The 16,315-nt window shown below is 34.9% G+C and overlaps 1 protein-coding gene across 6 annotated transcripts in view; it reads right to left on the bottom strand.

Moving 5' to 3' along the window:
* The window catches only part of LOC134529152 (uncharacterized), a 94,464-nt gene extending 82,958 nt beyond the window's left edge, over window positions 1-11,506 (bottom strand). The window contains exon 1 of one of the 6 annotated variants that reach the window (XM_063362931.1): window positions 11,348-11,506. The gene's annotated coding sequence lies outside the window, so the exon portion shown is untranslated. Of the gene's footprint in view, window positions 1-11,086 lie in introns of all 6 variants that reach the window. The other 5 variants (XM_063362929.1, XM_063362928.1, XM_063362925.1 and 2 more) reach the window with 5 other exon arrangements.
* Window positions 11,507-16,315: the final 4,809 nt, after the last annotated feature.

Below are 16,315 nucleotides of genomic sequence, written 5' to 3'. Positions count from 1 at the left end.
ACGGCTGTTGACGGCTACCTAAAGTGCCACGTTTACATTTGTGTCATCTGTAAATCTTGTTCTAATAAAAAAGTGTATTACACCGAACTGATTAAGTTTGATCGCAAGTAAACATAACCTATTTCTCCTTTGGCATCTCTTGACGAGCTGCTACAGGAGAGATAACATCCTGAACAAATATCACCTTAAATCATACCTAACCCTCTTTTTGTAATGTATAGTTTTATTGTGTCCACACAGCTCAAAAAATTGATTGTTGCATTAGCTAGCATCAGGACACTGCCTGTTTGAACACACACAGTCCTGCTCTTGTTCCTCTCTGCTAGTTTAGTTTGCTATAGACTGCTGACAGAGAAGATAGTGTTGTTGCGACATCTTTACACGCTCATTAGTGGTTCATTATTCATATTGTAATATTTATTTTGCAAAAGATGGATGTATGTTCCTTGTGATGTTTTAAGTTATTGCAGATATACTTCTATAGGCAATTTTTCTGAACTAAGTAACAGTGACAAGAACTTGCTTCGTGTAAGAACTGGCTGTGAAATTGAAACTGCCAGCACCCATGAGAAGATGTTTTTACAAAAATTCACACATTTATATGGAAATTCAAGCTGTAACCCATTTTCTGCACTCAAGAAGCCAATCATAAAGGCATTAACGAATTATAAGTTTAGATTTATATGTCAAAAATCCAAAACTGACACTCATTCCTGGTAATTTGCTGTGTTGCACATGTTTGTCTGAAATAAAACATTGTAGCGAGTCATCCAATCAAGATGTTTACGAGCCAGTTGGTGAGTTAGTGGATTCAGTAAATGAAGCATGTCTGTGACTCTCCTGTTAAAAGTTCAGAAATTTTCTACTGGTGCAAAATCATCTGCTATTAAAAAAAGTGACAAAAATTTTAGAAACTGTCACTTGTAAACTAAATAAATTGTTTGACCTAGAGGTTTCACCACATACTGAAAACCACACAAATACATGAAACAACTTGTGTGTACTTTGTGAAGAATTAATAGAAAATCTGAAAGAATGAAAACTGCAGACACTGTCCAAGAAAAGGTAAACATTTTGAATATGCTTCCTTCAACTTACTCATACACTAACTAATATACAGAAAGATTTTGGAGCAAGTATTTACTTAGCTCGTAAAACACGTGATTTGGTAAAGAAACTAGGAATTCTCCCAAAAGTAGAACCCAAGAATGCAACAAATATTCATGAAAAAAAACTCAGTGCCACATACCATATCACTCCATAGCTTCATTCTATCAGTACTTCTGTTATTTAAATTAAGGAGACATTTTCTGAACAAGCAAGTACTGTCCAGCTTGTCAAAGTCAGTGAAATTGAGCATGATACAATAAGAGAACATCTAAATTGCATGATTAAGTATGTTGTGTGTATGATAAAAACTGGTGGTTAGGGGAAGTTGTAGAAATACAAGTTTATGACATCAAAGAAGAGTAGAGGGTTCAATTTTTTCATCCAAAGGGGCCTGAAACTTCAGCTGACTTATAAAGATGACAAGATGATTTACCTTAGGAGGAAGTATCTTACTGAAATTGAAACTAATTTCTTTTATTAACAACACCTCTGACTTCCAAGAGAAAATAAAATTGAAAATCCATATCATGCATGATAGTCTCCAGAACTAATACAGTATTCATTGTTAACATTTTTGGCAATAATTTGAAAGGGCGATTAGTGCTGAAAAACATAGCTTTTTTTATGAAATATAGGACAGGAGGAAAAAATTAATCCATTAGATTATGTGAGAATGCAGGAAAAAAAGGAACATGCACTCATCAGCAAATAAGAGCTTAGTACTTAGTAGAGGTAGGTCACTGGTCCTTAGATAAGTCATTTGTAGAGTGCAAAAATATAGTAAGTACTTAGTATAAGTCACTGGTACTGAGCCAAAATATCTGCTTCATAAGTCATTGGTAGGGAGCCAAAATATAGTCAATTAAATTAACCATTATTAATCTAAAATTACACATAAGCTGATCAAAATTCAGTGAAAAAATAAAAAATTAAACCATTAGTACAGAATTTTGAGTGAAATGCATGAGAATTACAAAATTGACAATGAAATCTTTCTGATTACAAGCAGCACAAACCTAGATCATAACTTTTGTGAACCTTATATATTGATATAATTAATTAAACAAAGTTTTAATAAATAATTAATTAAAAAAAAACACCACTGCCCATATTGTTAGGTCACCATATTGGATTCTAGAAACATTGCATTTTTCATTATGCCTGCCATTTTGGATGTGTATGATTTCATAATTGCACGTTTAGTTGTGGCTGCAATCTTGGATCCTAGATCATTGTAATTTTCGTTATGGTCGCCAATTTGAAATTCTATAATTTATTATACAAAACGTGAAAAATTGTAATATTTATATAAAATTATAAAAATTTAAATAAAAAACACTCCGCCATCTTTGGTTATGTCAAGACCACCATCTTGAAAAACCATAATTTTTATTAGAGTTTAATAGGAAAAGATTTAAAATTTATAAAACAATTAAATAAATAAAACTTTAATAAAATTGTAATAATACATGCACTTATGTCCTAGGTTCGAACCCAGCAAGGGCAAAAATAAAAGACGACAGATCCTTCCGCCACGGAAGCCGCCAGCAGACTGATCTCCCACCACTAATGCCAAGGAATATATTGTCAGCTAGTATGTCGTCATGCCCGCCATCTTGTTTTTGTCTGCTAGAGAGGCCTCACTCTTATTTTCTTCTGCTAGAGTGCACTGCTGCCATTTTAGTTTATTTTTTACCTGATAGAGTGCAGTAATCATTTATTATTACTGTAGCAACTGCCATCTTAAAATATGGGCGCCATCTTGGAAATTCGTAAATATTTACACTCACTGTGTGCTCCTGATTTCTGCCAATGTAGTGTTGGTTTTCTTCATGTGCTCATTATTCATGTAGAGACTTCTGCTGATGTTCTCAGAGTGCTTCTGGTTATTTCTGCGAAATCTATCTCTGCAAAAATTTTTTTTACTTAATGAATCACACAATTTTATTCAAGTTTATTTTAATTTGTGAATTCCTGCTACCAAATTATCACTAAAAATATTCTTTTTATCAGGTGGAATTCAAATGAAAAATAACCATTATTCAGTCAAATAATATGCCTTGAGACAGCTGAGAAGCACTAACATGCAAGACAAACTTCCTTCTCCTTGATGTCTAGCAAAGCCTTCCTTTTAGTGAGCATTCCTCATCCCACTTAAAAGAAATACATAATTTTTACTTCAACACAAAACATGGCATCATCTGTTGGCAAGAATCTGTTCTACTTACAAGTTCCATTGCAGGAGATAAATAATCTCTCACAGCTGAATGGAGTCAAAGAGTCAGGTAGTCTCGTAGCCTCGTAGAATTGAAGCCTCGTAAATTTTTAGCCTAGTAGTCTTGTAGCCTCATAGACTTGTAGGCAAATAGAATTAAAACCTCGTAGATTTGTAGCCTCGTAGTGTCGTAGACTTGTAGCTTAGTAGCCTTGTAGCCTCATAGCCACTTAAAGCCTTGTAGTCTTGTAGCTTCATAGCCTCCTAGTCTTGTAGCCAAATAGCAGCTAGGCCTAAGACAGCTTGAGACAAAGACTTTTTGAAGCACAAGACCTTTTTGGAGCACAAGACCTTTTTGGAGCACAAGACCTTTTTTGGAGCACAAGACCTTTTTGGAGCACAAGACCTTTTGGTGCCGATGACAGTTGGTGCTGATGACAGTTGGAGCCGATGACCGTTGGAGCCCATGACCGTCGGAGCCCATGACCGTCGGAGCCAATGAACGTCGGAGCCAATGAACGTCGGAGCCAATGACCGTTGGAGCCAATGACCGTTGGAGCCAATGACCATTGGAGCCAATGACCATTTAAGCCAATGAGCGTTGGAGGTATTATATCCTATTGTAAAATTAACAGTTGTATCTACTAAGTTAAATGATTGTGAAAATGTACATCCTCTTTGTTAAATATGCATAGTCAAGCCTTAATAACGTATCTAACTGCTGAGAACGCATCCTTTTCATTAAATGTGCTTCCTTTTTGTCGAATTTTTGTCCAAATGTGCGTCCTTTTCGTTAAATGTGTGTCCAGTGTACACCTTGCGTGTTCGGTGTGTATATTGTGTGTACATTATGTGTTTGGTGTGTAAATTACGTGTTCATTATGTGTTCTGTGTATACATTGCGTGTTCATTACTAGTTTGGTGTATACATTGCGTGTTTGGTGTGTATATTGCAAGGTCATTGCATGGTCGCTGCGTGTACATTGAGTGGCCATTGCATGGTCATAGTATGTTCATTGCATGTACATTGTGTGATCATGTCATTCATGGTCATTACATGTGTCCAGTGCATGTATTGCGTGCCCATTTCTTTTGTCAAATTTGGTTTCAAATATGCTTTTTTTAATGTTTTGACTGGTGTAATAATGTAAATTAATTATGTTTTAACTGGCATATATTTCGGCGGTTACATGTATATAAACGAGTCCCCAGACGGCAGGAATTTCAGTTTGTAACTGGCTGCGGTGGTGTAAGGATCACCTAGTTTGTCTCATTTGGTGCATAAGTCGCAGAATTTCCTGTTCTTATAAACTCGATGGCATTTTTACAGTCTTTAACGTCGAATTTGATGGAAGTTGTACCATCGTCTACAGTAACCCTGGCATCAGCGTCAACGATGGTGGTGAAGATCCCGTTGGCAACGTCGACAGCAAAACTAGAGGTGACGTAACTGGCATGGTACCACCAGCAGAAGAGTGCTTAATGACTACAGTGCTAGTTACAGTGGAAACCACGATGAACGACGTTTCGCCCTCGATGGAGTCTTCAAGGGCTGGTGAATCATCAACAACTATCGAGCATCAATGTTGTTACTGTGACAAGATTTTCTCAAACAACAGTAATGCTCGACCACACGAGAAGAGAGAATGTGCCTCCTAAAATTTTAGCTGTAATGATGTCGCAAGCAATTCGCAAGGCATGATAAGTTGAAAAGACACTGCAAGACATGCTGCTGCGCAGCAGAAAGTAAAGATTTTGCTACAACTGTGATTGATTGATTTACTTAAAGAGTACACCGGGAATCGGTACAACTGCAACATCATCATCTCGTTCTGGTCTGAAAGGTTCGTCTTCATCAACTAGACATCCTTGCAGCTACTGTGATATGGCGTTTGCCTTTTCCCATGATGCATGAAGACATGAAAGGAGCAAAAGTGTAAAGAATCCTTCTCGTACGAAGTTTCGCTGCGATAAGTGCCATGTTTGGTTTACACGTATTGACAGTTTGCGACGGCATACAATAAAATATAAAGGTGAAGTCCGTGTACCTACTGATGAACTACCTGTAGACATTTCGACTCCTTGCTTTAGATTAGAGATTCGTATGTGTACAAGCACAAAAACAGATGTTCAGCAACCAAATGTGATGAGGGCTGGACATGACTGTGTTCGGTGCATTACAGGTAAATAACAGATTCCACTTGGCGAAATCTGCCTTTCATGAAATGTTGAAAGAGTATTATTATCTAAATACATTTAATGAGCCAAAATACATTTGTACTTTTCTTGACGATATCAGGCAGAAGTATCTACATAAGGACCTTTAAAATATAACTTTTGGTTGGACTGTGTATATGGAAAACCATATCTGTTCGAGGACAAAGTGAAGAAGTGTGCATTCAAGACAGTGAATACTCCCATTTACAATTCCGACGATGTGAAGCAGTCTGTTAAACACAGTATCGAGAAACTCTGTCGGGAAGAAAAAGACTATGTAGGCAAAGGATCTGGCTGGTCTCTGTCTTCAGTAAATCGATTGGAGCTAAGAATTAGTCAAATCAAGCCAATGCAGAACTAAATGTTTATTGAAATGCTAACTTTAACAATTGTTCCTGTAGTAGTATAGGATCTATGTAATAAATTGTATTTGTAAAAGTTTTTTTTTCCTTCGAACCTGTCACTTTTATGTTACATTCATGTGATATTTAATAAAATTTAATTTTTTTTGCATTATTCAAGGATCAAAGGACAGAAATCCATCGATTAAATCAGTAAAATAATAAGCTATTTTTTTATGAATTTTGTATTTTTTCCAAATTTCTAGGTCAATAAATACAAATTTCCAAGATGGCGGACATATCGGCTTATAGAAGGCTGGTTGGTTAGGAAACAAAGCTGCTTTTGGGATTTTGAACACAATTTACTAAATAAGTATTTTTGTCTAAAATATTTTTTTTGCTTTGACCGTGTATCGAACCAAGGATGGATATCAATGGAATAAATCATTAATATGATTACAAATTTATTTAATGAATTTTGGAATTTTTCTCGAATTTCTAGCTAAATATTTACGAATTTCCAAGATGGCACCCATATTTTAAGATGGCAGGTGCTACAGTAATAATAAATGATTACTGCACTCTATCAGGTAAAAAATAAACTAAAATGGCAGCAGTGCACTCTAGCAGAAGAAAATAAGACTGAGGCCTCCTTGGCATAAGTGGTGGGAGATCAGTCTGCTGGCGGCTTCCGTGGAGGAAGGATATGTCGTCTTTTTTATTTTTGCCCTTGCTGGGTTCGAACATAGGACATAAGTGCATGTACCATTACAATTTTATTAAAGTTTTATTTATTTAATTGTTTTATAAATTTTAAATCTTTTCCCATTAAACTCTAATAAAAGTTATGGTTTTTCAAGATGGTGCTCTTGACATAATCCAAGATGGCGGAGTGTTTTTTATTTAAATTTGTCACGATTTTTTATCAAAAATTATGGAATTTTAAGATGGCGGCCATAACCAAAATTACATTGACATAGGATCCAAGATGGCAGTCATAATGAAAAGAGCAATGATGATGTCATACACATCCAAGATGGCGGGCATAATTAAAAGTGCAATGTTTCTAGAATTCAAGATGGCAACCATAATGATATGTGCAACTGTGTTTTTTAATAATTTTTATTTAAATTTTAATTAAATTTTTTTTATAAATTTAAAAAATTTTCTCAATTTTCTAGCATAAATATTACAGATTTTCAAGATGGCGGATCCCAGATCACCGCCAGAAGCTTAGGGGTGGCTTGTCGTTGGAAAATTTAAACCTATTTGGGATTTTTTTGGTTCTTTGTATGGCAAAATTCTTTAAAGGTTTTTTGAATTCTGAATTTTTGAGGAATAGAACTGGAATATTTGCTTCAAAATAGAAAAAAAAATCAGTTTTCTTTTTTTTTGTAGCTTTTGTTGCAGAATATTTTTCCAAAAACTGTAAATTTTGGCATATTTTGGGCAAATTATGGTAAATTTTGAAGGTCATGGTCAAAGTCAAAGGTCAAGGTCCTCAAAGATGGCCATCGTGACATCACAATTCATGATGGCGGTTGGTTCCACAGCCACAAGCCAGGGCCAATCTGTTAGGGAATTAGTCATCTCCATGGAGAACCCACGATTCATATAAGAGAGACATTTATAGTTATCACTAGGAGAAACCTGTTGTAAAGCTTGCTTGATTGATTGATTGATTGTTACACCCAGTGGCAAGTAACCCTACCCCCCCCTCCTACTCACCCAATTCCTGAAGCCTCTTCCTCAAGTCCTTTCCTCTCACATCCAGTATTTTTCCCTCAATCCTATACCACTCCCTCCCCGTCCTCATCAAGAATACTTCCCTTCCTCTTTCCGTTCTTCTTCACTATTTCTGAATCTTCCACCCATGACAATAAATGAGTAAGTTCTTGCAAAGGTAAGCGGGAGAGTCGTATTAAATTCCTCTTTCATTTAAAGCAATAAGATTTTTTCTTCTCAACATCCAAATTTGTTTCAAGTTAACACAGAATATTAGTACAACTTTAAATACTTTGATCCCTCAATACCCATAGAGACTGCATGAAATCAATACTGTTAAATATTATTTATCTAAACCTCCGATACTTAGGTTATATTACAAAAATCAACGTGTGTTTCCTAGCCTACACCAGTTAGCAAAGAAGAATCCGAGTATTCCACTAGCTACTGTTGTGCCTGTACAGTGGTGAATAAAACTGGGCTTCTTGTTGACAAAAAAGTAGACTTGTGCGCAAAAGATTTTGAATGCTCGTATTCCCCAAAATAAAAATTGGTAAATATGTAGTGTACGGATTAGCACCAAAAAATAATCTGAAATAACTTTCATTATATGCTCTTTTACGTCCTCTTTTCATTACAGCCTGCGGAGATAAGAAATTATAATTACTTTTGGAGATATCGAAATTTTAAATTTTAATTTAATTTTAAATTTTTTTATAAAAATCTGAAATAACTTTTATTATATGCTCTTTTACGTCCTCTTTTCATTACAGCCTGCAGAGATAAGAAATTCCAATTACTTTTGGAGATATCGAAATTTTAAATTTTAATCACTGTACCTGCACATTCACACGGAGTTCAACATTGTTTTTTGTTTACAAGTATCAATTTTTTTTTTTGGATAATGTTGTCACGTGATATTTCGTGATAGGCCAATATCCAAATGAACCAATAGGCCGCCTCCAACTTAGGTGAGTTTTTAACATTTCAAATTTTTATGCTTTAAAAAATTACGTTCGTTCCTACTGTTAATCCTTTGTTCCGGTTTGTTAGGTTAGGTCAGCTACATTATAAATACTTTAAAACTAAACAACCATTAAAATTAATTTTATTATTTTTAATGTCCGTTCAGTTTCAAAGTATTTATAATGTAGCTGATCTGACCTAATCTACCTTTGTCCCGTTTTGTTAGTTCAGGTCAGCTACATTATAAATACTTTAAAACTAAACAACCATTAAAATTAATTTTATTATTTTTAATGTCCGTTCAGTTTCAAAGTATTTATAATGTAGCTGACCTGACCTAATCTACCTTTGTCCCGTTTTGTTAGTTCAGGTCAGTTACATTATAAATACTTAAAACTATACAAGTTAAATAAATTGATATTATTTTTAATTTCCATTTAATTTGAAGTATTTATAATGTAACTAACCTTACCTAATGGAAAATTTCTGTTATTTAGGCATTCACGCGCACACGGCAAAACATAAAATTGCGACGGTCGAATGATTGCATAGGTCTTGTATTGCAAAATAAGAACGGCGATATTTCCAAAAGTAATTGGAATTTCTTATCTCCGCAGGCGGTTATGAAAAGAGGACGTAAAAGGGCATATAATGAAAGTTATTTCAGATTTGTACAATTTTTTTGGCGCTAATCCGTACACTACATATTTACCTAAAAATTTATTAACTTTGTGTAACTAAGAATAAGTTTAATATTTTTGTTCCGGTGTTATTTTTAATATACACATCATATTTGTGTAAATATTCTGCTGGCCCTAACTAAATTTATGTTTAATTAAGTATACTTGAATTTTTCCCAGGGAAACTAAAAATTGTAGGGAGAATTTCAAAACATTTAATGTATGTTTTTACTCAAAGTATCAAGTATTAAAAGTACTAAAGGTGTTGAGCTGAAAACAGTATGCCTATAGTATTTAGTATATAAATTGTTGTACTGTCCCAAATGTACCCAATATTAATGAAAAAGATTGCTGATTTGCAAGTCCTAGAGTATTTTATGAACCAGAATGAAGATTGATTCTTGATAGTCTACCTAACTGCAATTAGAAACATTGACAGAACATATCCAGAAGAAGCTTGGTGATTTTTGAGTGTATAATAAAGCTATTTCTGAGATTACAAGCCCAATAATACTCCCCATTAATTTCATGACATATGTGCAGCTAAATAAATTTGTATTTAATTACTTCAGATAAATTGCTTAAACATTTTCATTGTTATATAAGTAGGATGCCGAAACATTAGGCTTAGCACCATGCAAGCCACATTTGTTACTAACATTATTTAACATCCAAACCTTCAAATTAATCTCAGAAAGCGGTACATGTGACAGTCCCCTTTTTCCCATGTACACCTCATTTCTTCAAAAAATAAAAATTTGGATAAACTTTAACTACTTTTTATTTAAGATTTTATCACCTACTGTATAATTTGTATAAACTATGTAAACAGCAGTAACAATATTAAGTTCCTTTTTCTTTGACAATTGTTAACAATGTTTAGGGTTCAACAATACAATATCAATCGCCTGCATTTCATGTAGTTGATAAAGCCTCCAAGGTCAACAATATTAAAAATGATTTAAATGTGTCATATAAGTGTTATTAAAATTTTATTTTAATATGTATAATAATGCTTAAAAATAGGTAAATCAATACCAAAATTATTGAGAAGTGGAGTAATTATAATTAATAATATGCAGTAACAAATATTCTAACAAAGTGCAATGTTGGTTATAGTTTCAAGTTTCAATGATAACAAAAAAAATACAACTAACCAAAGGAGCACCTAACATTCCCTGGCCATCATTATGCAAAGCACTCACATCATACCTACCCACCTGCATATCTGGCCCCATAACAATCAACTTCATTCTCTGTTATTAAATTTCCAATAATGAATATACAACTGCAGACTTTACTGTTTCTTGCACTCGTGTCTCACATCGCTTAAGTTTCTCTTAAATAATAATTCATGAATTTATAAATGTATTTAAAGGTAAAACAAAACCATGCAAATGTTTCTAAATTATCGGGTGCAAAGGTCTCAAATATTACAACATTCGGAACGCTCCGCGCAAAAATTCACATTAGCGCAAAAAAAACAGTAATTAAGCACGAAAAAACCATCTTCTAGAATGTATTGGAAAATATAAAAAATTGCCTAACTTGCGCCTTGTATTTAAATCGGTGAACTCAAAACACAACGGCCGTTGCGAACAAAATTACATCCACGCTATAAAAATTATTTTCGGTGATTCGCTTCCACTGGAATATTACAACACTTAATTAACATGTTTCTCATATATTAATACTTTTTTTAAAAGTATACACGGGACTGGGTTCAACGCCTGGGCTTGGCAGCCATTAGGTGACCAACTGCAACTAATATCCGTGTTGTAGAAAATGTTAGAATCCTCGCTCGTAAGGTATAAAACTGATCATTAACTTACCACGACAATTATTGCTAATATTCAACTACCGGTCTACAACCTTCAAATACCCTTACTTACACGTAGCTTGTACAATAATATTTATCATTGCCCTTGCTGTCGACATTTATAGGCCCTAGGTCTTCCATTCAAAACAACGGTTTAACGAAAAAGGAGAAAAAAGTCGTAATAACAAAAAAAAATATTGTTAACTTGACCTGAAAATTTTTTAATTAAAATATTCACACGTTACACATCGCCTGAGTAATATACTTTACTCACTGGAAATAAATGTATGTAAACACTTTCACAAAATGAAGTAAACTAACACACACATGTACACTTCCATTGACAAAGCTTTCCATCTCGCAGCCATTTTTCTGTAAGATAAATGTAGCTAGATTTGAGACTTAGTTGCTTCTACTGCGGTAACACTTTATCGATATAACAGTGAAAGAACTACTCAGTTTACCACCAAAACGCATCACAAGCTCGATGAAATTAACGTTTCATCTACTTTATAGTTAAAAACAATTTTATTTTTAAATTTTACTATCATAATAAATTAATTTTCATCAATGCTGTCTTATATTCTTGGCAAAGAAAACTTTTTGGCAAAATATTATGTTTTCAAAGTATATTTATTTTATTTTACCTTAACGCATCTGATTCGAGGTAGTATTTAAAATGTAATTTGGCTGTCAACCATCGACAGTTAAACTAGAGCAATTAAATATATATAAATTAAAACTTTTAAATTCGTGTTCCGTTATTTACACAAAGGCACGAACGTGCAAACGCGCTAAATCGTTGCATGGTTACTATCCTTTCGTTTGTAATCAAAATGGAGGACGCACTTACATCATAATATCTCCTTAACTTATTGTATTTCAATATTTACTTATTATGTTATTTTATATTATATGGGGTAGCCTGAAAATTATGTTCGATCTACTGTAATGATTAGCTGAATCCTTTCACTTATGCGTAATAGTTCAAAACTTGATATATTATGCTATGTATGTACGAATTGTATGCGTGGATGTGAAATTACTGCTAAGAAAATTTGCTATCAATTGTTTTATAATTTTGGTGTCTAAAGAACTTAAATATTTTCGAATTCATTAGATTAAATGTTTTACAATACAACAATACCAAAGCAATTGTGCTTTTAAGTAAAAGTAAATTTAAATTAATAGGTTCGAAAATCGTAAATCCCTCTTGTTTCAGTTTTTTTTTTTTATTCTATAAATTCTCAATGAATTCTGGAATTTGTTTTGGTCTTGTTGGTAACACGATAAATTTACGATTCACTTTTATTTATTCTACTGGAGTTATGTTGGCCTTCAAAGCAGCCATAAAAATATGAAGTAGCCGATGATTTTGCATTAAAATATGCAGTTTGTGTCCATTTTGTAGCAAGAGGTGACGTCAATTTAAATTTCAATATTAGTCATAATAATAATTTTAAAAACTATCTGTAATATTACTTATTTCCGGCAAAATTCGATAAATATCGGTAAACTCCGCTCAGAAGTGCCTTATTGATTTGAATTGAGCAATAGAAGGGCCTACGCTTCACTTATTGTAAACTAACGATTCCTCTCATACCGACATCACAGTGTCATTCACATTTAACATGAATAATTTTACAATGATCTGACTTAGTAGCAAACTATATAATGTTAAATTAATAGGTCGAATTTATAAACTATGCAAAGAACGCAATGACGCAACACGCAAATAATGTAAGAAAATCACGGTCGTTTGCTAAAGTCCCTGTCACAGTGTCAAAATTTCGCTTCCAACACATTCCAGTAAGTTGTGTCAAATAAAGTGGGAGGGTTATGGCGTCACTGTAAACGTCATTAGCGTAGTCATATTTGTTTGAAAAGTTGGATGACTTGAGTTTTATTCAAATATTTTGCATAACGAACAGGTTTTAAAATATTTTAGATTTTATATGCAATCAGTCAAACAAAATCGCGCGTAGTAAAAAAGAAAATGACATCTGTTTCCATCACAGCGAATCTTTAAAATGGCCAAGGTTATAATGTTATGAGGTTTAAAAAAGGGAAATAACTAAAATAATGTTAATATGAATGTTAAGTGCGAAATAATTTATATGTAAAAGGTACATAGTTATGTTTCTATTACTTTAAAAAAATCACTGAATATTAATTTTATTATGTGACGAATATTCTTGTAAATTTAATTTATACTTGTTTAAAAAAAATTTTAATGCACAATTAGCATAAAAAATTCAAGAATTCCATCCAGCACTGTACTGTATTATTTGATTTCAAAATTATTAAAACTGAAATGTTTGTGATGGCTCAAACCAAAAATAAATTTTGATAGCGTGACATGACATACATGAGGTTATTTTTCCAAATTTATTTGATGGAGAAAATTGGAAGCCATTTTTCGTCTAATACTACCCTTCCAACTCTGTATGTAGATGTACGTGTTCAGAAACAACTTGGTATACACAATACGACTAATTAATTCTATAACGAGACAAACAAACATCTCCCACATACTTAGCACGTTTCTTTGTGTTGCGGAGGCCTTGGTTTTTGCATCGTAAACCGAACGGAAGTTTTCTGAAGTGAAACTTATTTGGAGCGAAGTAAAAGGAATTTTTCATGCCGAATTTTAATGCAACGTTTTCGTGAACCATCGTTGTGAAACGTTTCTGACGCGAAAAGGATGGAGAAGAGGTTGCAGACGGTGCAGAGAACTTGTCGGGTCCCCATGCCTTGAGCTGGCTCCACGTGGCGGCGTGCGGCTCATGTTAAGCCCCGCCATGCTGCAGGGATAGTAGGGACCCGCCTGCGCCTGACGCTCCAGCGATCACCAACCGCGCCAACGACTCCGGAGTGGGGATAGCGCGACGTCCACCCAAAAGAAACAACCGCACACATTAAGTGCGCAAGAGCGCAAGAGAGCATGAGAGTAAGAGAGTAAGAGCGAAAGAGCGCAAGAGAGCAAGAGCGCAAGAGAGTAAGAGTGCAAGAAAGCAAGAGAGTAAGAGCGCAAAAGCGCAAGTATGCTGCTTTATTTCTACCTTTCCCTGCCTTCTCCTCTATCGGTTCCCCCACTACGTACCTAACTATTCCCCTCCTATCCCGGTTCCCCCACCATGTACCTAACTATCCCCTCCTATCCCGGTTCCCCCACCACGTACCTAACTATTCCCCTCCTATCCCGGTTCCCCCACCACGTACCTAACTATTCCCCTCCTATCCCGGTTCCCCCACCACGTACCTAACTATTCCCCTCCAATCCCGATTCCCCCACCACATACCTAGCTATTAGAGGTGTAAAAGTAACGAAAAAAAAGCGTACCCGTATGTATTCGTTACTATAAGAATTAGTACTCGTTACTATCGTATCGTTACTCGTTACTTCTGATACCGCATAACATGCTATGTTATGTTGCAGGAACGAATCGAGTCGTATTGCGTAAGCGTACAGTATGACGTCGCGTAAATAATAATAAATAGAATATAAACAATTAACAATATTTGATAATTAACAGTTTTTGCTAACCAAGAAACAATTAAATCTCGTTAGAGCGGCTTTATTATATTATCTCTTTTAAGATTAAAAAAACGTGAAAATTCGCGATGATAAAAAACAAAAACATACACATTTCTAATTTGTAAAAAATACTTTCTTACGTTGTTTCTGTTCCAATCTCGAACTTTGTCTACACACACAATACCTTTAATAAACAGTAAAAAAACTTGGACGACGAATTTCCAAATTATACTTTACTTAATAAACAAACATCGTTCTTTGTAACGTAAACTCATCGAATATGCGCGCGCATGCGTGAAACATACGAAACATGCGAGTAACGAAATGCAGCCGTGTGTAACGTTTCGTTACTCGTATATAGACGGCGCACCCGTTACTCAGTAACGAATACATACGGTTTGCTACAGCTCTACTAGCTATTTATCCTCATGCGATCGCAATATTCGTAACTCTCGGAAATTGTTAGGCTACCCACTCAGCAAAGAAGTTTCACTTCAGAAAAGTTTAAACAAATCCCGTGCGTGGAATATTATTGTTTTTATTGAAGTGAAACTTCCTTAGGCAAGATGAGAGTAAAATTTCAGATACAATTTCAAGGCCGTATTTTAATGCAACGTTTTCGTGAAACATTGTTTTGAAACGTTTCTGGCGCCAAAGAGACACAGAAAGAGCACTTACGAGTCTAAGATTAAATTGCCAAAGAAATTTCACTTTTATCACGTGTACTGAGTAACAGGCGCTCTTTTTTTTCCCCTCGCGAAGCCATCACATTCTGATTCAGGTCCAGGCAAAGCTTACTCTTCAGATTCCAGTCGTACACCAGTCAGCGAGTGTGTTCAACTTATCCAACAAGTCGATAGTACAACGGTCACTCGATAAGGGTGGCTCTTCTGTTACTAACCGGGTAGTCCCGTTTCCTCAACCAACGCATTACGTACATGCTCCATCCCGACTCATGTCAGGGCAGAGGGGAGATAGCGGTGCTTCTCGCTGGCTGCGCCGAAATGCGTCACACTCACGTAGCAAAAGCATATAAGTCGACGGCTCAGTTCTAACCTGCGCGTGAGTCACACTTTAGATGCAACGTAAAACGTACCTTTACTTCAAGACAGATACATGCATTAATGCATGTGTATGTTCGAACGTTAATATAAATAGTCGATTACATTAGACGAGTTTGCTAGCTACTCGTCGGCGAAAATAGCCGTGTGTGAGCTCAGACAGGGCGACTAAATTCGCTTACTCTCTTAGAGGTTTTGGTTGATGTTATGCTATTACTCGTGAATCACATCGATCCTTCCTGTATGTCTTGTTGTTTTTGTTATTTCTAAGTCAAATTCAAATAAAACAATAACAATTACACATGGAAAAAAAAGCAATGGTAAGCGAGCAATGAGAAAAGTAGACCAGTCTTCAAATTTACAACTGGCCCAGGGAACATTTAAATAATATTTGAAGATTGCAATTTTTTTTATGGTAGAACACTTCGTTTAGAATTGCAATCGCGCTATCCTAATTGTTATAAATGATAAACTACGACAGATATAAAAAATGGTCAAATCGTACGTAACCCCGTTTTTGTGAGAAACATGTTTATGGGGCTTGTGTAAAAAAACGTACGTTAGTTCATTCTTGTACCCACGCATTTACAAAAGGGACTCATAAAAGCCGCGCTTGACCCCAGCTTGAACAAAGGTTTTGAAA

Source organism: Bacillus rossius, chromosome 2 (genome assembly GCF_032445375.1).
Source record: "Bacillus rossius redtenbacheri isolate Brsri chromosome 2, Brsri_v3, whole genome shotgun sequence".
Taxonomy (NCBI): domain Eukaryota; kingdom Metazoa; phylum Arthropoda; class Insecta; order Phasmatodea; family Bacillidae; genus Bacillus; species Bacillus rossius.
This window is presented reverse-complemented; position numbering and strand designations above follow the sequence as displayed.